Consider the following 26,099-nt stretch of genomic DNA (forward strand, 5'->3'; position numbering starts at 1 on the left):
AGCCTTGCCTCCTCCTAGTGCCAGGTGTACCTAAAAATTAATGAAGATACAGATCTTGGAGGACATCATCATGCTATGTTCATATGAATGACAGTCAGACAGATGGCTATTACACATACGTTTTTCACTTACACCTGCCCAGTCTGCCTTAGCCCCAGTTTGTGTTGGCATAGAAAACACAAAAAGCAGCTTCACATTAGCTGATAATCAATCTTGTTGACTCCATTTTTGTTTCATAAAGACTTGTTACTTTTATGGATTTTTTATATATTTGACTTTTCCTAAATTTTGAAGAGAGAAGACATAGTCATTTATTGCAGGCATTTAAGGGAGAGAAAGTAGACTGTTAACACTAAAGTATCAATTGGATGGGTTTTGCTTTGGGCATAAATTTGTGGCGCTTGGAGCAATCCCAGTTGTTTAAAGGTGTGTCTATGTAGACATAGCCACCATAGTTCCAGGGCTGCTCTGCTTGATAATACTTAAAGCCTGATATATCATTTACATTTTTCTTTACTCTTTCAAATGTCTGTTTCTTGGTATCTCACCATACGCCCACTATGTGCAAACTGTCTCAAGAGTTCACAGGCTTCTGATAAGCATGTGCAGAATCTAGAAAGATAAGTTAGGCATCCCTATAAATCACTGAACTTCTTCCCACCCTTTAGTTTGAGCATTTCCTAAACACTCTACATTTTTCAGAGTGCAGCTGGAGTCTCTCAAAAGTCAACAGATGTATAGCAGAAGCAGCACAATTTTTCTCAACAATTCTCTATGCTTGTTTCAACAGGTGTATTGTTCTCTTCTTTGTAGTACTGATGGTTCCTTCTGCCCAGTCTTCACTGGAGATAATTAAACTCTCTGTAGTCTCACTGTCTACATATCCAATGGGTTTCTATCTTCATCTCACCATGAAGAATCTTCCTCCACCTCTTTCAATATAAGCTTTCTTTGACTTTAAATGATGGTTGTAAGCCGAAGTCATTGTTGTCTTTCATTTCTCACATTGAGGATATTTTGTTGTTGAAGTGGGGTACTGTCCCACAAACTCCACAAAGATGCGCAGTTCCTTAGCTCTCTACAATGGGAAGTCATACCTGCATTTCTGTGTGGCAACTGATTGCAGCTATTTTCTCTAATTATGATTACTGCCTAAAATCAAGCCACAAACATATATGTAATACTAGAGGATCATGCCCCAAGAATCCCACTTTTTACAAAAGAGGTCAGGCAAAGGCATGCAGCAAAGACAATAGGTAATACCAGTACTTTCAGCATCTTCTGAGATATTCTGAAATATTCTGAAATATTCAGTATCTCAGAAATTCTATTTTTTTTTTTTTTTCAGAATACAAATCCACAACACCTGGGCACTTTACTACTTGAGAGTAGTTCCTTGCAGTGTTGTTCAGTGTAGTTATGCTGACTGAAAAGACAAGGGTGGGTAAAGAGGATAGAGCAACTCCATCCCTTTGAAGCTCCAATGAAGAAACTGGGGAAGGTGGAAGAGAAGATTTTAAACCAAACAGCATCTCTGCACAGAGCTAAATCAAGTCAGAAATTCTTCGGGCTGCCATCATTTGGTGTCGTACTTTGCCTTTTTTCCCTTGCCACATGGCCAGCAGTGAGAAGAGGACACAGATGAAAAGTAATGTTCCAGGTGAAAAAGTAGGAGTGAAAGGACATTTTTCCTATCCTTGTTATCAAACAAGTTTCTGGGGGATGTTTTTCTCAGGTATGTTCCATCATTTCTCCTAGTACAGGGTGCCTGCTTTAGCTAAATTATTCTAACGGCTCCACTCTCTTGTTTCACAAGTTTCTTACTGGTGCCCTACGTTTTCCTATGGACTTGGGATACTTTTATTTTATGCCATTTACACTTGGTCATATTTTCACAGTCTAATGCTGCCATTTATCATTGCCATTGGAATTACATTGGACCTGGCTATATGATACACCTAAATATATATATATTTCTGCCCAATGGGAAAGACAGGAGAACATGAATGGCTTTAGAACAGGCACCAGTGAGAAGTATCAGGGGATGCCAGGCTATGAGATGGATGTTAATCTAGCTAGATAGTGTGGCTGCAAGAACCATTTTCCCAACAAAGGAAGGTGGCTGCATCCAGACTGCTTATATTCAGAAACACCTATGCTTTGTGCTATCTCCTAATTCACATGTAGGGATTATTGGGAAAATACTTGTTGATATTGCTAGAGCAATAGCAGAGATCATGTAAACAACTGAACTATTTGAACAATCATCAGCCACTGCTCAAGGCTTGATCTTGTTTTGTTTGCAAGTATGGACACTGCCTACAGTGCTCAGAGAAATCTGTTTACTGTAGCCCTGTTGTCAGTTTCTCTACTTTATCAGGTATGAGGACACAGGGTTTGTCAACCATCTTCTTCAGGTGTTTTCACATTCTGCATATCTGTTATGGTAAGGGTGTGTGACTTGTATTCCCACTGTTTCATTTCTAACTCCCTTTCTTGTCTCTTTACATACATTATGAACATTTTGACTGATGCTAAATACAGTTTAATCCAGAAACTAAACCAGTCCCAATGTTTATGACTCTTATATTACTATTACTATTACTATTACTATTACTATTACTATTACTATTACTATTACTATTACTATTACTATTACTATTACTATTACTATTACTATTATTTTGTAAGTAGGCACTGCTTTGTTTGTCTTCAAGTTTTATTGCCTTATCAACCTCTGGAGCATCACACTGAGCAATAATGAAAAAAAAAAAAAAAAAAAAGCCTATGTTCTTTAAATGGTTCTTTATTAACATAAGTGGGTTCAGAGGTGCTGCACTCACAGTCCACCAGCTGTGTAAAGGCTGATTGTGAGTACAATCTGTACTCCTTTCTTCAGGGTTGGTGCAGGTTGCTGCAGGAAGGAAGCCACCGCTTAAGCTATTCTCCCACCCACTTTCCTCTGGACTATGACTAAACAGACATAAAGTCCTAGCTATTCTGTCATCCCAGGACCCAACCTGAGGTAACCTGAAAAGAGGAAAGGGATCCTCGCTCCCTTCCTCCCAGACACACATAGTCCAGGGCCCAGGTCACAAACTAGGGAAAGCTTCTTAGGTACCATCCTTTAAAGAATGTCACAGAACTTCCGTTGCTGAAGAAAGACATCTGCATCCTCTGGATTATGTAAAACAAACATCTGGCAACCATGGCTTCCTCTTAGCTTTGCTGTTGTGTGTAGTAAATGGAAGTCCCAGCTCCCACAACTGTCATTTGGCTCCAGCAAGCACTATGACTCCCCTTTTGTGAGAAATGAAGAATAATCTGGCTAAATCCCAATTTCAGAGCTAGCAAACACCAAAGGTCCAGTCCCTCCTGCTGCTGTTAAAAGCTGGCTCCCCACTTCCAGGGATTAGCAAACTATGCAGACGTCCTTAGGAACAGAAAAATCAGCAGACTTCTGCTTTGCAAGATCCGAACAGAAATCAGTAGAGCTGCTCTCCATTTCACTGCCACGAGCAGTGATTTGCAAAACCCTGGAGCAAGAATGATATCAACATAAGTAAACTTTTAATTCACAGCTTTTCAATCTTGCTTCATCTCGATGAACACATGGAATATTCAGCAAACTCTGGACTAAATTATCTCTAAGTAAATAAATACATAAACATCCTATAATAACAAGCTAAATCCAGAGACCTCGCACCCAATAAAAGCAATGAAAAAGGCATCAGTGTCTGCAATAGCTTTCTGGATTCCCAACACATTCTAAGAGAAGAATATGGCCCTGCCTCACACTGTATCCCCATAATCAATCCCATACCAGAAGTCCCCACTGAGTATGTAACAATGTGCACTGTATATATTGCCCTTCTATTGTCTCTTTTGTCTTTGCCTAAGGAAAATATGCTGATTCTGCTGACAGTAAGGGCTCTGTAGTTGCAGAGCTGAAAACTAGGTTTTTCTCCAACTCAAACATGACTTAAGTTAAAAGGGAGAGAAAACACATGGGGGAACAGTGTGTATATCTCAGCAGAGCTAAATTCTTTCTCACCTCAAGTGCACTCCCAGGGATGAAGACAAGTAACTCAAGCAATTACTACAGAGGCTTTTTTAAAAGAAGGGCTAGAGAGCCCCTTTGAAAGTTTCTTTTCTGCTGTATAAAATCCCCAAATGAAACATGATATCTCTACTTTCCAGAAGAGAAATAAAATCTTATCTATCTTATTACCTCAGGTTCCCTCAAACCTAAAAAGGATTTTTGTTTTTGTTTTCTCCATCCTTTAAGATTTAGTAGCAGTCAGGCAGAAACAGGTGGTGGTATCCATCTGAAATCATGGGGTTACCTGTGATTTGCATGCAATCATTTTTACCATTTTGAGGTAACAGACCTCTACCTTTCAGTAATTGAGCTCTTGCTTCAAGAACCCATCCTCTACTAAAACACTATAACCACTAGTCTCTGAATTTTCTGCCTAGAATCAGCTTGTCTGTATCTTTCCTGTAAATCCAGTTACTCACTCTAAATAGCCTGTAAGGGCCTATAGAGCTAGTGCAACTAAAATGAAAAGCACAAGATTTGTTGTTTTTTTTTCTACCTTACACAATGTACACATCTACCTTCCCTGACTAGCCTCTAAGAAAATTTAAATCAATATTTTCATTACTTGCTTACATTTATATGTCCCCATAGTTAACAGTGCTAGCAGAATGAACAGAACCGTGGAAGTAATACGTGTTATTAATAAAGAACAGAATAAGTCAAATGCAGTTATTGAGGCAGTTATTAGGGTGATTAGTGGAGGCAGAGTTGGTTTTGCTTATTATACAAGTTTGCCTTTGACATTTCTCAGTGCACAGTCTGTCTTTCAGGATCAAATTTGGTGATTTACTGCAAGAACGACAATAAAGGTTCTTTTACCACTTTTGAATCAATGGGCTTTCCACTGTATGTACAGCACAAAATACATGCATAAGCCTGGCAGCTGCTAAACTCATTGATATATAACACCAGTCCCAAAATAGTGATATTTCACTTATGGAGCTTTATAAATTGTTAAAGAAATAAAATCCACCTTTGGGAAATAATGTTTCTTTATGTATCATCGTATCCATTCCGTCCCTCTTCCCCTCCCTCCAAAATTAAAACAAATAGTGCTGAAGCTATAAATCATTGCCATTGGCACTGGAAAGCCCTCAGAGATGTTCTTTCTGTGCCATTTCAGTAGACAGAAAGTCTAACGTACAGAGAGGTGACATTGCTTTATTTTATTTTTAAGTAGATTGTTAGAATAACATGTCCCTCCTTGATCTCTCCAATGTACATCAATATTTCTTCAGTAATTTTAAACTCATTGCACATGATCCAAATTATTTCAAAGAAAGTCATTTGGAAATGAAGCATGCCTGGGAACTTTTGCTTTCGTTATCTTTTACAGACAGGCACATCTTGAAATATCATCTAATACTGTAGGTAATGCAAGTAATAGGACTGGACAAGTTGCTCTGTCCTGAAATGTATATGGTTTTGAAAACTCATTTGCAGAAATTCAGCCTCTGTTGCTTGCTCTTAACTGACTGGAGAGTCACCCAATCTATAACTGGCTAAGTGATAATCCAAGAATTGGATTTGTACCATGAAAACTCAAGCTGAGAATTTCAGTAGTTTATTTAAATTTTGTTGTTGTTGTTGTTATTTTTTCCACTGTTGTTCCTGAGGGTAAACTCCTTTCTTAGAAATTTTCTCATGTTTTTCTCAAACATTGATCAAGTATTTCTGAGACATCCACCCACTTCCATTTTTCAGTAACATGAACCATCTTTTTTTCATCCACCCATCATTAGTTAGCCTCATTTCCTTTGCATTCACTGCAAGAAATAAGGGCCAAAATATAAAGCTTTTCTGAGAGCTTCTGAGTTCAGTAAATGTGATCTTTACATTAGAATTTCCATCAGTTACAGCACATCCATGACTAAAAAGAGACAGCCTTCTCTTCTGCCATTTTTTTTATCTCATTAGAGGAAGAAAATAATATAATTAAGCTAACAATCCCCAGATTGAAATCAGAAAGTTAAATTCATCATCAAAGCAAGTAAGTAAAATAAATATTTCTAGGCTGCATTTTTTTTTCACTTGTAAGTCTGCGCAGCACAATCCCAGCAGAAGAATTTCTACTCATACTGGCTTTATTTCCACAGCAATTGCTCTCCCTCATGGAGTCACTCTTTAAGGCAATTCCTAAACACAATGTTACTGAGACTCCTCAGCCATTACTGCAGTGTTTGAAACACCCTTAGGCACAGATATAGATACTACAAACTAGCTGATAGGTTTCTGAGCCCTTGGATCCTACTTGCTTAACTGAGCAGGTGGGGATCTCTTCATTTTGAGAGCCTACTATATGTGCATAGAGTGACTGAGAGCCTGTGACACCTGGGAAGGTGTTTGGGAGCTCAGCTCTCTGTTTTATTTTCCAAGTGAGCATCTCTCACAAGTGCTCAGTCCACACTTAGACATATCCCAAGCCTCTGCTGTCCTCTTTTCCTACCAGCTGATTCAGAGCTCTAAATACTAATAAGTTTTTTTTTGTTTTTTTTTTTTTTTTTTGGCTTTTTTTTTTTTTTTTTTCTGCTGAGCCATTTGGTCTCTGGTTTACTTTTTTTCTTTCCCCTGTATTGAGTCAGCATCTGCTGCTATCATATAATACAGGTACAGACCTCATCCACACAAGGTCGATCGTATCTCATCATCTGGCCTGGCATTTGTCCGTCACGCTGGGGCAGGGAATGTGATAGCAAGCTGACAAAAAGCAGCACACGGCTGTGCCTGGAGAGTCCCTTTGTTCATCTAAGCTTCCCCTGCTGCTTTTGTAACTCCAAATGGATTTCTGATTCCCTATCTCTTGGGTTTTTCAAGCCAAATGGTTTGGTCAGATCACAAGACAGCAGGTGCTGCTCAGCTCAACATTTGCACCTTCCAATCCAAACACACCTCTCCCTGCCGACCCTTAAAATCAATCAAAGAGACTTATCAGTTTGTTTTAAGCTTTGATGTTTGTCTGGGGTTTGTTTATCTAGCAGTTTATTCCTGGGAGTATGTTCTTGACATCTTGGAGTAGGTGGTAATTAGCAACAAGGAAGAAGGGCTGAGATAAGAAGTGGAATTTGAAAGTGGTGATACTTGGGGAGGCAGCTGCACCGCGTCCCTCTTTCTTCTTAGCCGCTGAGGCGAGCTGGAGGCAGCAATGGGATGAGGCCTCAGCCACCAAGTGTCCTACCAGCCCCACACCACCCAGCCTGGCCCCTGGAGGAGACAGGGCCCAGGAGGAGCCTGTTTCTGCCTCCCTGCCGTTGCACGTTGTTCCCTGCTCCACGGGCCTGCTCTGCAGGGGTAGGCCTGCCTCCAAAGGGCAGGGCCCTGCCATCTAAACGGATTTTCTATCCATTGGTTTCACAGCAAGAACAATTGGTGGCTTAAAAGAATGCCTGAGGAGGTTCAGATCATGCCAATACATCTTATATGAAGAAAAAAAAAAAAAAAAAAAGAAAGAAAAAAAGAAAAAAAAAAAAAGAGTTTAAAGAGTTCCTTTAAAGAATTCTTGGGAGTAAGAGCTGTTTTTTAATAAGAGGCATAAAGAGGACTCAATTGCTTGTTTAATAGATTAAATACTGGTGTCTTCCTATGCTTAAGGCATTCACTGCATGTCCACGGAGGAGCTTGTATGTGAATGTGGCATAAATAAGGCATAAATAAGCCCACACACTGTATGAAGTATATGGTGTATCCATATACTCACATGTACAGAGAGAGGAGGAAAGAGTAGTGAGAGAGCATAGCAAAAACTGTGTTCCAAACAGCCTTGGGTTTAGCACGTGTTTGAAATATGAAGCCTGGACCTGAGTTTTGCAGATGGCCCCTATCTTTATAACCTTCCCAACAGAATTCCATACAATAATGTAAGTCTTTAATTGCATTTTTGAGTATATAACATGGAAGCAAAAGCACTCTGCCCTACTCCCACGCTGTGAAGCCTGCAAAAGGACCCACCTAAGCACACATTGCATGCTATGAAGAGGAAGGGAACCTTGCAACCAGGATGCTCCTGAAGTGCCCTAAATGGCACAAAAAGAGACTTATTCTCTCTCTGCTGGCTCATGGAGCAAAATCAGAGTGCAGAAACTACTGTAGAGAAGTCTCAGGAGTTTTCAAAATGTTAGCTAAAATAAAAAGCCTCCTGCTCTGAACTGAGCAACAAAATGGTTATCTCAGTTCAAGGAGTGAACCCTACCCTAGTAGCTGAAAAAAGCCATACCTGTCTGGGGTCAACCCAAATCATGATTTGTTTTTTAAGCAAACAAGACCAGGTTTTCATTTAGAACAACCAGAAAATGATCAGTCCCCACCTGAACTATTCCTTGTCCAGGGTGGGGGCTAATACTTTTAACTCCACGGTTTTGTTATTTTTACCTCATTTCTCTAGGTTCTAAAACATTGAGTTTTTTTGTTTGTTGCTTGGTTGGTTGTTATTTCTTTTTTTCTTTTTTTTTTTTTTTATGTGTTTTTGTTTGTTTGGTTGTTTTTTTTAGAAGAAGAAACAGCCTTTACCAAAAATGTTTTTTTTTTTCTTTCTTTCTTTCTTTTTTTTTTTTTTTTTCCTCCAGGGGAAGACGATGCATTGAATTTAACCTGAATATTTATATGAACAAAAATTCTCTGCCTTTCTCAAGAACAGACTCTGGGCAAACTATTTCACCCAGTTGCACTCTGGAGATTCCCTGTGGGAAGGATGCAAGCTCTCTTGGCTAGGCACTCTCTGTTAGAGTAGTAGATGACTTCATTCTCATTATCCACATAATCTTTTCCTGCACAGTGTACATCAAACCTAAATTACACTGCATATGTTAAGCCTGTAAGCGCACCATTTTATAAGGATCACATTGCTTCTGTCCCAAGGACGTTATATGGGGGGTATTTCTGCCGTTGCTTATGTTTCTGGACATTGCCAACAAACAGCAGGGTTTTAGCTGCATACAGAGCAGGACTGTAGCTTTATACAGTAAGAAGACAGTACTTAATAAAACCCAGCCTCAGCTTTGAGGCTGCCCTTAAACTAAATGCCTTTTATGCTAATTTTTGCTCAATACCACTATCTCCATTTACAAGTGACAAGTCACCAATGCTAAATATCACATATAATCAAATGGTGTGAATTGAAATAGTGCCTCCAAAGCACTGCAAGTACTTGTCATTAGATATTGCATTACAACCATTTGTTTTTAATGGAGCTGTCTTTTCCTGTTGGCATTGATTTACATACAGGCAACAGAGCATTAACAAACACAGTCCTCTCTCACTTGCAGTCAGACAGTATGACAATGAAGAGTTCAGGATCCTGAGATCTCTAATAGTCCTCTAACACTGTAAAAAATAATAAAAAAAAAAAAAAAAAAAAAAAAACAAAAAAAAAAACACCAGGCATTTGCATTCTGTCTATCCTTTATAACATATGAACCTAGAGTTTCTGTACTGTTTTACACCAAACCCAGAGCAAGTTGTCCCACTTTCTGTTCTAATGTTTTGTGTCAACAGAAGTTTAGGATCTACTTCTGGTCCCCACTGAAGTCATGGGAATCTTTTAGTTGTTGTTAATGGGAATTGGATCAGGCCAGTAATTGGAGACACTGAAAAGAATCCCAGATGCTGCATAACAAATGAACTATCCACTGAGGTATTCCCTCTGCTCTGGGAAGCTGCCACTGGGAATTGCTGCTACCTTTCTGTGGAAATACTGAAGAAAAAAAAAAAACATGGATGTCAGATGTCAAAGCTGCCAGTCCCACAGAGAGTTTTAGTGACACAGAAAACTCCTAATAGTCTGAACAAAAAAAGAACTTCAGCAAGTGAAAGAGTGACATATTTGGGCTTTTACTGGGGAGTAGAGACCCTTGAAAACAGCAGATCATGCTGCTAATATTTGTGAATTTATCATTTGACAGGGCAGGTCAGCACTGTCTGAATCTGGTTCCATGAACAAAAGTTTGAGACAGAATTATTCAGCCCTTAATATGTCAAATTTAAAGCAAAACAAAGCAGGTTAGTATATTTATTTTCATTTATTTATTCATTACTAAAATACCATATTCTTTCTCTAGCAGCTTCCATGCTTGATCAGCTGTGGAAGTTACAGATGTACTTTATATGCCCTTTTGCCTTCTTCCCCAAACTTTGCTGGATATTCTTCTGAAATGTGTGGTATTCACCTCCTGTCACCATTAAAAAGGTGCAGCCACCTCAGATCCAGTCACAGCATTGATGTGCAGAGGCAGGACCCATAGTTAGGGAAGAGGATGTAGTGATTCATCCTTTCTTGAAAAATGACTCATAGAGGAAATTGCATGATTTGAAATGACATACCTCACTGTAACCTGTTGTGACCATGCCCTCCTGCCATACCATAAGCTGTCTTTCCCTTGGAAATTCAGCAGACATGCCAGGCACTTTTCAGCTATAAACCACTACAAAGGCGGCAGGCTTCCTATTTCTCTGCCACTCTTTACACAGCTGACAACTCCCAAAGTCTTGTTGCCACAATGACCAAATTCAGTGTCACCGGAGACACACAAGGTAAGGTGAAATGAGTAAGAAGGGATGTGAGAAGCAAGCACAGAATGTGTATAAATGCAGAAAACAAAAGGAAACTACAAAAAGATGGAGAAAAAATGTCTAGTGTGAATTATTTGCTTTCCTGCACTCATAATTCCCTATAAATATTAACAAACCCTTTGCTACAACGTGAGACAACATGATTTTGTAATTAAAGTATAAGTCTATTCCTACTCATGTGCTACAGACTTTCTACATCAACATGCATAAATCGCTTTCCTTTTATTTTTAAAGAAACGCTCTAGCAGACTCATTCTGAGAACAAGCAGAAATCAAACTCAAGTTAGCACAGACCAAGTGAACTTCTGTGTCAATCTCAAAATCATACAATACCTATTCTAAAAGGGCTAAGTTAGTCTGTTACAAATGTCCAGCTGCAGTTCAGGAAAAGTTGCTGATTGCTAAGTAGGACTCTGTGGTTCTCTGAAGCTAGCTTCAAGCCTATGTACTGCATACAGAACACAGATTTCAACTACGTTTTCTGAGAATAGGATAGCAATATTTATCTTTACATGTTTGTGGGGACATCAATGAAACTGACATTTTTCTTGATTGGAAGAAGCTTGAGATTTCACTGCTCAGATATGTTAATAGCTAACAATGAAAACCACAGCTGCAAGTTTCCTATTCGTCTTCTTCTCACTACAGAAGAAAATTCATTATAACCAATGTCTGCAAGCATGGTGAATTTCACTGCCCTGGCATGGGTGAATCAGTGTTTGTTTCAACATCAACTGTTTCAATACATTCTCAGCAAGGCTCAATGTAGATTTCTGGGATAGTTTAAAGAATAATCAAAACATTGATAAAGGATAAATCCCCATTTCCAAATTCTCATAAATCTCCACAAAGCATGATGCACATCTCCAGGTTTTTTCTTAGAGTGCTGTAAATTTATTCTGAATTATTGAAAGAATATTATTCAGTTTCTTCTTATCTCTGTTCTCAAGCTGTGAAATAGGGATCTCCTTTGCTCCGCCATCTAGTGTGTAGCTTGTCTACCAAAATTCCAATTTTTTTGAACACTGCTCTTACTTTAACACTGGTTAGCATGTTACGCCTCACATGTTGGGTGACAGTTCCCCAAGCTCCTGTAATAGCAACAACAATAACAATGAGTGCTCAGATGTTTTTAAAGAATCCTAAAAATATACTTTTAGCTAGAGCAAAGTCTGCTATCTTTTACACTACAAAAAAAAAAAAAAAAAAAAAAAGTAGAAATGGTTCTACTCTGGAATTGCCCTACTAGCGCAGAGTGAGTCTTCTGCTAAGTTTAGGATGACAGAGTTCTTTACACAAACTGTAAGTATCTCATAAGGATTTTACTGGGGGATAAGAACTTTGTGAAATCTTAGTACCTCTGAAAAATCATTAGGAGGCTGGAGCAACACACTTTCTTAGCAAAGTCCTAATATAAACTGTGGCAGAGGGAACTGATACTACAGCTCTGCAAATGTCTCATGAAAGGCTTATATCAGAAGCCTTTCTGAAATGTGCCCTGTCAAAGAAGACAATAACCATGAAAGGACAGGGAAGCTTATGATTTTATGCTTTCTTCATAGCTTTGCAGCATTCTGGTGTTTTATAGCACTAACAAAATGTGACATTTGGCTTTCTCATGGGACTTTGTTTCCCAGCTTGTGGGAATACCACAAAAGTACCATATGACATGATATCTGGCAACGTATATGGCTCACTTAGGCATTAAGAAAGCCAATGAAAATCAAAAAGCAACTCACATACTGAGTTACTCAATTATATATTCATCCAAATGAATTATACATTCATACAAATTTCATTTTCTCCTCTCTTTCCTCTCTGCCTCTTTGTCTCCCTTTTGGATTTCATAGGATTATGCACAGAGCCCTAGTAAGATTTCAGTGAGAAGGGCCAGTCTTGCTGACACAAGTAGAGAACCTGATTTCGGGATCAGTTTTATCCCACTAACTATGACATTACCCAATGCCCATTAACTGTGTAATGCCAATGAGTGGATAATCTAATTGCCACAAAGGAAAGGTTAACCAGCACTCACTGCTCCTCCATCTCTATTACCCTTCAGTCTGGCACTAGAGTCTGTAGCCACAGACACAGAAATTGTTCTGTAATGACAGGCATCACCAAATATAAACAGCTAGTAACCCTAAAATTAGACCCACCGGCTCTCCCTTGGTTTGGGGATATGTTTTATTATACCTTCCAATTGGCAAGCAAACTTTAAAGTTAATTTAACCCATTACAAAACCCTTTTATCTAATGGTTGGGCCTGTTGCTTTACATGTACTCTCTTCATTCTTATGTGGAGTTTTGCCAGCACAGAAATAGAACTAGCTAAAGCTAGCTGAAAATTTTCCACCTAAAATATATTCTGGCAGATAACTGGAGTTAATGATTAAGCAAGGTTTTTTACATCTTAAGTTTCTCTTGTGTTTAGAAAACCTCAGCTGTCAAGTGACTGGACAGAAGAACCATTCAGCAAGAATATTAACCTATAATAATTCTCAGTTTTCAATTGCAAGGTAGCATGGCCAAAGTCTATTGCATAGTAGCATGCAAATAACATACTGCATAGGGCAAGTAGGAAGAAGTACTCCACTCCTGGATGCATGCTAGTCAAGAAATCTAGAGCACAGCAAAAAGCTCAGGTATAAAACACCCAAACTACAAACATTGTGTCATCAAATATGCATCACTTAAAATTAATTTTCTATTTCTCAGTCTTAAATTTTCATTTGTTTAAATTGTCATTAAAATTTGAAATGTTCTCTGGGGAATAATCAATAAAAGGAAAAACAAGTTGCCGTAGATTTTGCCCCAGCCTAGAAACAGATTGACATCTTCCAAGCTAGGTATGCACGTCTAAACCCTGGCCACTTGTCTTCAGTAAGTATACATTTAGCAACTATACATGATTTTTTACACATCTATTTGACTTTTTTTGATCTCTGAGCTAGAGATTAACTGAGATAGTTGAATAACAAATTTATGTTGATTATGTAATTAACTTTAGGCAAACACTCCCTCTTTGACAACTCAATATTAATTCCCTCATATCATATGACCACCATTACTGGAGGCATACAACTATCTTAGTAGTATTGTCAGACCCTATTAACTTTTCATTTATTTTTCTTATGTAGACTGAATGTAAAGCTGAATCTCTGCTACCAAAACTGAGCAAAGTGAAATCCTCTGAGCCCCTCCATCATTTTTTTTTTCCAGTTCTATATTTAGTGAGAATGCTAACAATGTATGAAGGTCAAGATATTTGCTTTGACATTCATAAATGGGTGGAACTGCCAACACTCTTTTAAAACTGTTAATTAGGGAAAAATTTAGGTGGGACTCACACATGTATGTTGGTTACAGGGAAAGCTGGCAGGCCCAGGGAACCTTGCACTGAGCATAGAATGAAACAGCACATTTTGAGTCATACATTGAAATCACTTCTAATTGGGAGTAGCACACATCTGGCAGCGATCAATGACAGATGATGGGATACCTTTTTCATCCTTTCTCCTCTAAGCCTATCAGAAGTCTCATGACTGGCTTCTGGTTCTCATGACTGTTAGCAATAACAGCAAACAGGCAGGAAGAGTCTGTTGAAAACATTTCTTCAGATTTCAATCCAACAGCTTTTCCCAGAGCGGCGATTGGCCAAGCCCAGTCCACAGAGCTGCTGGACATCACATGGGACCTTGTGCAACTCCCTGAACATCAGGGTTTCCAACACCTCCTCTTCATGGACATTCATCTGATTTTTACTTCAGCTTTCCAGGGAAGAAAATTCCTGTTCCTTGGCACAAAAGAAAGGTGGAAAATGGCCTGTTTCATGACGTCAGATTCTGTTAATTCACCTTAATGAAGTAGAAGCTATAATTTAGAATTTAGATTGATCACATGCAATGCTGGTAAAAGATATCCTTCCTTCCTTCCTTCCTTCCTTCCTTCCTTCCTTCCTTCCTTCCTTCCTTCCTTCCTTCCTTCCTTCCTTCCTTCCTTCCTTCCTTCCTTCCTTCCTTCCTTCCTTCCTTTCTTTCTTTCTTTTTTCCCCACTTTATTTTCTACAGCTTTTTTATGTGAGGTTGTAACTTTGAAACCCATCAGTATTCCTCAGAAATGTTCATATCTCAAAGGCCACCATCTCCACAAATATTAAAATACCTAATACTGGGAGTACATTGAAAATAATGAAATGGTGTATAAACACAGTACTGATTTAGTTTTCATACTTGTATAATCTGCTCAAAAGTAGATACATCTTCAAAAACTTTTTGGTCCTTTTATCCTACCACCACTTTCTTCCCTCAGTTTCCAAAAATAAAAGGCAAATATACTATTTAGTGCAGTGTTACAGAAGCAAATAAAGGCTTCTGTTTCATTATATGGAGGATTCAGTAGAAGTTTGGTGAGTCTTATCGATCTCCAGTCATATAAAAGACTGCATATTTAGTAAGTGAAAGTCATGTATATATGGCAGTCACACAGACTATTTTTCCAATTTCATGTTGACTCTAAATAATCCAGCCACAGAATACCAAAGTGGAGCCTGCTGGAAATTCTCCAATTAAATGTGCTTGTTTTGATTGTTGTTTTCTTCATTTAAAAAAAAAAAAAAAAAAAAAAAAAAAACTACTTCTGTGCATTTTCACAGTGCTTCTTTTAAGAGAAGTTCTCAAGCTGGTGATCAATATTTGGTCAAAATATTAGAGGGAATGGGGAAGAGAGGGAGAAGGAGAAACAAACAAATATCTGGGATCTACAGTGGAAATACTATCTCAAGCTGCCCTTTTGGTTAGGTCACCTACCAGGAGTGTGGGAAAACTTGAGTTCATGTTTCAGCTCTACATTCTTCAAAACAGGGATTTGGACTCATGTTTCAGTCCAGGTAGGTATTATATCCATTAGGTGAGCCGTGCCACATGAACACTATCTGGAGTGCTAAAGCTGTTTTATTCTATATATAGATTCAGCTTTCATTGGAATAGAGATTTGAATCTGGGTCTACAACATCAGTGTATTTTCTAGTGACCCTTGAGTAGCCTGGAGGAGGACTCTGCAGCATATAAAAATTTTAAGGACTTGATTTCATGATTGTGCAGAGTGGCAAAAAGGACACATTGCAAAAAAAAAAAAATTAGGGGACAATAAAACACCAGATATTAGTTTTACTTCAGGAATTGAAGGCCTAGTATATAGACACGTGATACTTCAGGTAAGAGATTAGTTTAGTTGTAGAACAATTTCAAACATATCTTCAGTCCAATAAATGAGTGCTGATCCCCAGCATCACTATTTTTTGCCTGGCCATATTCAGTTCCACTTTTACTTTCCCTTGACAGTATATGCAAAACACCACTGAAACAGAAGATGCAAGAGGAATCCAGAACAACCCTCTCCTGGGTACTTACCATGGCAGTAGCACCAACTTTCAAGAATGCCTGCTTCTCAGACAAATTATGCCTAACTTCCACACAGAGGCACACTGAGGCTTGGACGCATCTTTCTCCTACTACTCAGTACTTCTGTCCCCTTTTGTCCTACAAACTACAGCAGTAAATATTCTTTGTCCATCCCTTTGCAGAGACCTTAATGTTATAGATAGGCAGGTCTATTAAAGGGCTCAAAAAACATTTAGAACCCAACAGTGGTCAAGCCAAATACTAATGTTGCTCCTCTTGGAAGTACTGGGAAAATACTCTGGTAACTGTATGCTGTAATTGTGATGTAATCCTCATCCCAAATAAATAAATAAATAAAATTATTAGCATAGAAAAAATCACTTAACACAGAAAGTACAATGCTGGAAAGAAGCATCTTATTTAATGATCACTTTTGTGTCTTTGTGATGTTTAACTCTGCTTATGTTAAAAAATAAAAATAAAAATAAATAAAAAATAAAAATAAAAATATAAAAATAAAAATAAAAATAAAAATAAAAATAAAAAAATAAAAATAAAAATAAACATAAAAATAAAAGTTAGCTCTGCTGCTAAGAAAGAAATGGACTTGGTTTTGTCTACCAGGTCACAGGCAATCTTTGGCTAGAGGTACTTTACTCTGAAAGAGATCTTATAATTAACTTCTTCAGACGAGGAATCCTCTCTCTTCCTATCATAACAATCTCAACAGCTGTAATCAATTCAATTTTTTTCCTTTGTTGCTTCTATATCACCATAATGGGAATTTTGTTTTGTTTTGTTCTGGTTTTGGCCTGAATATGTCATGTCAAAAAGAGACATTGGAAATAACCGATATTTCAATCCAAATTATATTAGTTGCTGGCAAATCCTAATGTACATAAGAAATTCAGGAATATTTGCATATATACACATACCTGAATATGTATCAATATTGCAGCTTTATAGCAAATGATCATTATTGAAATAAGAAGGAACACTAGGACAGTTCACTCTCAGCCAACACAACAGACCCAGAGAAGAGAAGGAAAAGGACTTCTTACTTTTACTAACTACAATAATGCCTAGAAGTAGGCGTGACAACCAGTTCAGTGTAGCAACAAGAAGCTAAAGGCCCCCAAGCAATAAGTGCAATTGATTAGAAAATGAGAACAACATTGCAAGTACCCTGCACAGGAGATGAAAAGGCAGAAGAGTTCAGTGCACGTTCACAGACTTTGTGCAAGAATATACATGTAACTCACAAACAGGTTGTTCCACACCACGAACAGCAAGTGCCGGCTGCGAAGTATATCATCCTGACAGACCACTGAAGACAAGAGGACCTCACTCATGGATAAGCTACATTTTGCATTCATCTCTCTGTTACACACAGGTCTTGCTGGGTTTTGTTTGCTGGGTCCTTCCAGAGCAGCAGTCAATTTTAACATTGCTTCAGTGAGGAGTAGGGGGGTAGTGTGTTATTCTTAGAGAGAATCAAGCTTTAACATCAGACCTGGACCATACTCTGCTTGCCGTTCCTTCCACAGATTTTCTGTGCTATCTAAGCATAAATCTTGTTTCCATAAAGACAGGCTGAACTTCTACTGTGGTCACCAGATTGCAGCAGTTTGCCCCATTACAAACTGAGGAGGGTTTAGTGAAGAGTTTTTATTCCTCAGTATGTCCCATTTTTATACAACACCACTTTACGAGGAATTTTAGACTACAAAACCTTTGAGGTTGTCCTTCTTTGTCAGTCACACTTCTCAATGGTATGAACTACCTACCATGAGCAATGCACAGTTTAAAAGTGCACAGGAGAGATGATGCAGCTCACTCAGAGCACCAAAAGAAAGGGCAGCTCTAGGAGCAGCAGCAGGGGTGGCCTAGTAGTGCTCTCACAGGCATTTCCCTTCTCTCTATTGCACTGGCTGAGCCAAGCATGCTGATGGGCATTAGGGATGCTAGCAGCATTAGTGTGAGATGCACCCACTGCTTTATGCCTCCTGACTGTGGTGATCATGTGTAGCCAACAGTCCCTTACCTCACTGTCACTACAGAAGCTGCAGCTGACTTCCTTGGGAATCATTTGCAGTCCAAAAGAGACAAGTCGTTATCTTCTTGAATGTGCATGAACTTTTATTCCCTACACAGTGGAGCTCCAACCATTATCTGGAGTGGGAATGACTCAACCTGACATAACAGTGTGCAAAATCAGAGCATGTGCATAGCCAAACATAAAGTTGGGGACAGAAAAACATCATGTTGGAAGGTATTCTAAATGATGTTAGAATCTATGTAACATTTCTAAGATCCCATACTCACATTCTGAAGAAGTTAAACACTTTGATTTCCATGCCAGGGAGCACCTATTATCAGTTTTTGATAGTTTATGTTCTCAAGACTGCCTTAAGAATAGAGATAATAATAGATAATAAATTCAGAAACAAGAACAATCTTCTTTGCTTCATAACAGGTAGGATTGGTCAAAGAAATTCTGGATGATTTTTTTTTTCAAATAAACACAACGTTTTAACAGAGGAAAATGCTTGGCAAGGTTTGTGAAGAAAAATGGTTGTTTTCCCCAAAAGGAAAGGGAAACCCAAACATTTCCGGGGAATTGTTTCAGCCTTACATGTGGACCTTGGGGGCAGGGGCAGAATTAAGTACTATTTTGACGAGAAGTGAAAAAAATATTTTCTACATCATTTTTTTTCCAAAGAGAATGGGAAAATCTTACCTTACTCATTACACATTCTGGTTAGGGCCACATCTCCTGAGATTTTATAGGGACATGGAATTGGAAATGGGAATACTAATCGGTGAGTTTGAATAATGTGCTATCTAGAAAGTGATATAAAAACAGTAATTATTCTGCCTTTTTTATTTTGTTTTGCATTTGGTAAGAACTCAGGTTGGATACCACTCTGATTTATATTTTATTGTTTTATTTTTTCCAAAGGGATTTTCTCATTTTTAAAACTGCAGACACATAGGTAGATGCAGGTCCAGATATCCCTAGTGCATTAAGTGATGCCTTCAGCCAGCTGAAAACTCTTTTTGATCTCTCTGATAATACCAGGCAAGCACTGATCTGAAAAGGCAGATTACCACCAAGGATTAGGCAGTACAATAGCATGCTGAGAATGCAAGAGGATGATGAGGTTTAGCAAACAAGCTTGGAACATATTTGAACTCAACATCGAACCCCAAACCAAGGCATGAGAAGAGAATTGAGGGGGTAGGGAACTGCCCTGAGAAATGTTCTATGAGAGAGGGTAAAGTTGTTTAATAACTCGATTTTAGTTTAAAATCAGGATTTAGCTAATCAAGAAAGCACATTCTGCATAGAAATCTCTTCTCGGTGCTGAAAGCACAGATTGAATGAACAGAGTCTTAGCTACACTTTAATTGTCTTGAGACGATCCTTTAAGGCATGTGGATGGAGCAGGTCACACTGCTGACTGCTGTAGCTGCTGTCCTCAGGCAGTATGACACAGTGAAGTCAGGACTTTACAAAAAAAAAAAAAAAAAAAAAGCTTTTATTTTCAGGACTAGCCACAGTAAATGGACTGGTTATTTGGTATGTGAGATAAGAATTGAACAACATCATTTGAGCACACTAGTTGTTTTTCAGTGTTTTGTCACTTGACCAGTTTAATGCTAAGGTTAAAACGCTGTTACACAACATGTATCCACCCTCCTGTGTGTCAGAAATGTGAGGAATGTTTGCAAGAAACAGCAGCTTGCGCACAGTTCCTGTCATCAAACCCCAAAGTTGAAATGGCTGACATTTCCTGGATCTGCTTAGCTCACCTATGAAGAAAGAGTTTGCAGTGCGTGTGTGCAGACAGGAGCAGAGTCATTAAAACTGGAGCAGCTCTTGGGCAAGCTCCAGTTTGCATGTTACATATTCATAAATTGCTGTGTTAGAATGGCTTCCAACAGTGCAAACGTCAATGGAGCCTGCTGGAGCAAGCCTGAGGTATGCCATCTATGTGTCTGATTGCCTGGAGTTCAGAGGAACTTGCTGAATGTATTACCAACGGGAATGAAAAGGCTTGCATCAGGGTAGCTGGCCAGGTACAATTGCTGGATGTTTTAAAGGACGTGTCGGTGTCAAAGCATTGCACATCTGTAATTTTTCTAACTCATTTGTTGTTTGTGTAGTCCCTGAGAATCTCCAACAGGAATATTTCATTTTGTTGTTCTTTCAAAGAACACATACTAATTTATGTTATAACAAAAAATGTTCATTAAGGCTTGGCTAATAGCACTGATTATTTGTTTATTTTCACTATGCACAGCCTATTTAATTGTGTATACACATACCTACAATTACCTCTTTGAAATGCAAATACACAGTTACTAAGGATAACCCTTCTCATTTTCAAGCAACTAACACTTTATATATATATATATATATAAATGTTAACTGTATCCTAAGCTCCCTGGAAAAGAGCATATTTTAAACTCTTCCCACATTGCAATGGCTTTCACCTGCTCCAAATTATTATCTTTGCCACTGTCACAGCTCCCTTAAATTTATCATAAGTCAGAAGCCCTAGGCAAGGGCTAGGAGATCATTTCACCAAGGTACCAGCCAGCTTACAGAACTCTTCTAATAAAAAGGAACAAGAGTGAGTGTATTTTCTGCCAAATAATGTTTCATCAAGCCTCCAACTCCACTTGTAACCTATCCATGGAAAGGCCTGGGTTGGTACAGAATCATTTGTTACTCTCAATTATTCACCAGATAGTTTATTGCTATTTATTTCCACCCACAGATTGCTCTCAGACTTTCCTCTGGGATGGGATTTGCTTCCTAAAGGGAGGATTTCATGATTTGACTAAGCAGCATGCACGGCAGAAGATATCACATAACAATGGGTTTGCTTCCTAAATGTCAAACCCACAAAGTGTTTGCAAAGTGACCATACCAACCCACCTTCATTTTCCCATCACTCCCCCTACCCCTAATCTTTCTGCAATTATTGATTTCAGTGGTTACCCATGGAAGTCTCTCTTTCAACGGTATTTTTGTGAACAAATATTTGCTTGTCCCCCATTCACAAAAAGCACATTAAAGCAGCATGTCAGTTAGAGTGTGGGCTGTCTTTGAACAGATGTTATGAATACTGTTTTGCAGGATTTGCCCAGCAGTAGATGAGAACAAGTAATGAGGAAACTAGGAACATGGGTAATGAGGCCATAAGGTGTGGAAGCTTTCCAGGAGCAAGGGGAGCTGGGTGGAGAAAAGCTTGCCTTACCAATATGTAGCCACAAACCTCTCTCAGACTTTGTTTCTATTTCTTAATGGTCACTCTCAAGAAAAAGTATTCACGAGGGCTCATTCCCTCGAGAATTAATTTACCTTTGACTTAAAGGTGGACACAAGCATATACACCTCCACATAAATCTTCTAATTCCATAAACATGATATGTAAAAGTGGGAAAAGATTTGGGATTGATCCAATGTACTTAAATGGGGGGGGGGGGGAGGGGGAAAGGATGAATTGTGTCCTTATAATCAAGTTGAACACTTGTAACTATAATCTTCTCTTAGAGCCACAAACAGCTCCTTCACCTGTGTGTTTTTCAACCACTTTATTATTTGTTCTGTATAAAACATATAAAGATAATTAATGGGCTGAACTGTACAAGAGTTCTCCTTATCTCTTAGTGGGTAGCATGGGGAGAGGTAAAATGACCCAAAAAATTATTTCAATCAGTGAATGAACAGATGATATCTCATTTCAGCTTCAAGACCTATCCAACAGTACTTTAGTAGAAATACCAGCAAAGCAGCACACAAATAACATACATATCTTGTAGATTACATAATTTATTTGGAAATGTTTTCATTCAGTTAAATAAACTTCAGAAAACTACAGTGGAGCCTTCTTATAAATTAACTCTAGTGCCTAAAATCCCATGAGCTATGAAATGTTAAAGAAGGAAAAAAAAAAATTAAATACATAGTGTTGCTGAGCAACACAGCTCACTCTTAAACAACTTTCCCTTGTATGTAGTGCCTGAGCAAGAGACTACTGTGGAGTCTGTGTAAGTACTTGCCCTATGGGTAGTGTGATTTTGTTACAATCCTTCAAAACACAGCTACACAGACAGTTACTGAATTCAATTATAAGGAGTCTCCAGGGTTATTCCATTACCTCTACCTTTAGCTCACAGTCTCAAATCAAAAGTTTGGCTGTTCTTTTTTTAATTTCATTCATTGAAAATCCGTGATATGAACTTTCAGCATGGAAATGGATCAAAAAATCTGCCGTTTCAATTGAATGTAAATGGTTTAGGAAAGTCTCTACCTTTACAGACTGCTAGAGGCAGGTTCGGTTTCCCACTGCCCTGTCCAGATGCATGCTGGATGCCCAAGATCTCAAAAAGTGCAGAGCAGAAGCAAATTGCCCAATGGGCTCTGCACTTGAGCAGGTCTGGGTTGATGCCATTAATACCAGCCCTGGGTTGCCCTGCAAGCATCAGCCCCAGGAGGACAAGCCCTGCCCCTGTCTTGTGAGCTCAAAACTCCCAAACTGCCCCAAGCTATTAAAAAAGAGTAATTTCCCACAAATCACAAATCTTGCTGGTTATTTTCTTTTCACTGATACCAGGGCTCTTAGCAAAAACAGCTTATATTGCTCAGTACTAATTTCAGCTTCCACCCATCTGCATGCATCTACATGCATCTGCCACCATGTTTATAATGATGAGGAAGGGGTTAACCCAGAGAGCAGGTGGAAAGCAAGCCAGCTGCAAAAAGATTAAAAAAGCAGTAGGAGAGCACAGCCTGAAAGAGAAAGAGGCCAGCAGGGAGAGGAGAGGATGGCCTTAGCCTTGGGGGGGAGGCTACCAGTGCCACCCCAAGCAGGGGGAGCCGGCATACTGGTGTCTTTGGTGAGGCAGGTGTCTTCTGGCAGCATCGGATGTGGCTTTGATCTGAAGGCAGAGGCCAGTGGGGACAGGGTCCCCTGGGCAGGGGAAGCTCTTCGGGGAGATGACCTGTTTTCAAGGTTCAGTTTGGCTAAGCTTTAGTTCTCCTCTGCTTCACACGGAAATTACAAGTGGGGTAATTAACCTGTTAGGAGCAAAGTCATTATTTTCAGCTTGATTTTTAAAGGTCCTTAGGCCCCTCCTGCACAAAAATTTGGGAACTGAGTGCTTGGATACTGCTTTAAAAATCAGGTCTTTCTAAAATTCCTACCTCAGACCAGACCAGAGCAAAGCTCTCTGCTGAGGTTTGAGGTGCTATAAATGAACCTTCTATATTGTCGATTGATGCTTTCAACTTCAGGCACCTCATCCGGACAGAAAAGTAATGAAAGACATGAAGAAAGTCAAGGGCTGGAAATGAACAAAGCAGACCTGTGGCCATGGCACAGGATGAGGAGTCGGTGACTCTAGGTCCTGTTCCCAAAACTATTGCTTACTTGCTGTGTGGCCTTGAGCAGTCCACTTGCAGGCTGATCCAGCTCCCAGTAAAGTCAATGGGAATTTTCCCATAGTCTCCAGTGAATGCTGGATCAGGCCCTTAAATTCCCAGCAGCCCTCTCATTACCCCTCCTGCAAAGCTAGGATAACAATATCTTTGTCTCACAGGGTAGCAAGGGGACTAATTCATTAATGTTCGTAAATTTTTTCAGATCTACAGATGGAAGGCATTATGTCAGCACAAATTATTCTTATTTATTATCATTCTCATGGTATTTCCAATTGTTTCTGCTCACTGAAGCCAAGAAGTTCCAAAAATCTTATGAGAAAGTTTCTTCTCTGGAGATTGGACCCCATTTCTGGCCCAAAGATATGTGGAAGCAGATACATTCAGATGGCACTGGAATGAGGGAATATTTACTGAAATAAATGTCTAAATCTTTGGGGGGTTTCCATGAGTCCTGGAAATTGGAAGTATGCAACACTACAGAAAGTACAGTCCCTTAATTTTAACAAAAGACTCTGGAGCCAGCAGTCTAGCAAGCAAAACACTGAGGCCAAAATATTCAAATTCGAGTCTCAGAGCTTGCTGCCAGTGGGAAATCTTTGAGTTAGCTCCTAAGTATGTCAGAGTAGTTTTGGAAGAAAGGTGGCTTCTAGCTAGGGTTCCTTGTGGAGAGAAGGAAAGGAGGAGTCCCGTCCCTCCTCACACCCCCACTACCTGCTAGGAGTTAGTCAGATATCAGGTCCAGGCATGGAAAAGCAATGAGGTCAGGGGAGTTGGCAGCAGACAGGGGATTTCACTTGAGGGAGGTCATCGTGAGCAAGTGGTGATGTATCATCTGGGGACAAGGAAGAAACATGTTTCAGGTCTCACATACACACTCTTATCTCTGTGTGTGTGTGGCAGATGCCATCACAAATGCTGCGCTGTAGAAGTTGGTGTCACAAATACTGTACTTCCCTTTTCACTGCCATACTGTTCCTGCTCCATTCCTTTGCAGGTAGAGAGCTCACTATGCTGCTTTGGAAATGCAGGTAGTCTTAATGTACTGATAAATCCAGCTCTTTTAGTTCATACAATAAGTCAAAATTGGTCAAAGACAGGAAATTAACCTCCCTCCCTCCCCTGACTGTGCACACACGCACAGACACACGCATGCACATCCACAGCCAAGGCCTTCGGCAAGCCATCTGATAGCAATCAGTATTTTGAGAAGTGATAGCTCATCTGTAGATTCAGCATTCTTTTGCAGCAGAAGGTATTATGCAAACTAGTCCCATTAGAAAAGCAAACATCAAAGCAAAACATGTTTTCTAAGAGACAAATGCATAAACCCTGTGGTACCTGACACTGAAACAGAAATAGAATTACCCTTGCTCTCAATGGAAAGCATAGCTGCAGAGGATAATAAAGGAGCCTTGTACACTGTACCCTGAAGTTTTCTGTACTGTGCATTAAAGGGAGAGCAGTAAGCTTGGGAGATACAGCCTGGGAGAGCCTGAAAGGACTGACCCTGTCCACAGTGAGCAACAGGAGGACACGAGCTACACTGCAGCTGGCTGTGGAGCAGCACAGCCACGCCATGCCTTTGGCACCAGCTGGAATGCAAGGTGCCACTCCAGCCTTAGGGGAAAAAAAAAAAAAAAAAAAGAGTGCAGCTAAGGTTACACAATTACCTGTCTTGAAAATGCAAACTTTTAAAAAATATGCATACCTCCCTGACCATAAGTAGCCATGAAGTATGCTCCGTGGGTCCTTTGACTAAAGTCTAAACAGAGGAAGCTCTCTACAGACAGCCTCCTGCTTAGCAGCGGCTGCTATTGCTCAGTCACTGCCCCTGTGAGAAGAAGAAAAAAAAAAAAAAAAAAAAAAAAAAAAGAAGCCCTCATGGGCAGGGTGGAAGGCAGAAGGTGTGAAATGAGGCTTGGATGATGCTGTCACAGTGCTGGTGAAACAGCACAGCCAGGTACCACTGATTCATTTAAATCAAGAGCAGAATAAATCAGAGCCTATCAGGACTACTGCAAAGTTGAACAAACTTACATTAGGGAGGAAATGGCTGCTGAGGTTCACAGGGTGAGCTGGAAGTACATGTGCTCTCTCTTTCTTTCTCCTCAGCCCCCCTCTTTTTGTCTTTCAGAGCCCATTTCTCCAGAGTGCAGATCAGCTATCAGACCGAGAGAAAGAGAGAGTGTGAGATGGCCGACCTTGTCCTCCAGTGCCGAGGGCCTGTGGGTTTGGGCCAGGAACAGGAATTCCCTGTACAGACACTGAGTCTGCTGGAGGAGACAGGAGAGCCTGCTCCACAGAAGAGCACTTTGTTCACTGCCACCAAGGAAAACTTACACAACAGACACACACAACCATGGAAATATGAATATTTTAGAAGTGTGTTTTTTTCCTAGAATACACAGTGCTCTTATTTCCTTAGGGGGGCAGTAAAAATTGGGCAAGAGCATATTGCCAAATGCATAAGAGTTAGTGAGGATATTAATCCTGCATGCTGTAGTTACAGAGAGCAGGTCACTAAAGAAAGTCTGAATAGATCAACAATTCAGAATAAATTACTGACAAATTAAATGCC

At 39.5% G+C, this 26,099-nt stretch overlaps 1 long non-coding RNA gene across 1 annotated transcript in view; it reads right to left on the reverse strand.

Annotated features, from left to right (window-relative positions):
* LOC137851018 (uncharacterized) overlaps positions 1-25,876 on the reverse strand; it is a 62,501-nt gene extending 36,625 nt beyond the window's left edge. Inside the window, exon 1 of the long non-coding RNA XR_011092957.1 lies at positions 25,559-25,876. This is a non-coding gene — a long non-coding RNA (uncharacterized lncRNA). The remainder of the gene's footprint in view (positions 1-25,558) is intronic.
* Between the last annotated feature and the right edge of the window lie 223 nt (positions 25,877-26,099).

Source organism: Anas acuta, chromosome 2 (assembly GCF_963932015.1).
Source record: "Anas acuta chromosome 2, bAnaAcu1.1, whole genome shotgun sequence".
Classification (NCBI taxonomy): Eukaryota; Metazoa; Chordata; class Aves; order Anseriformes; family Anatidae; genus Anas; species Anas acuta.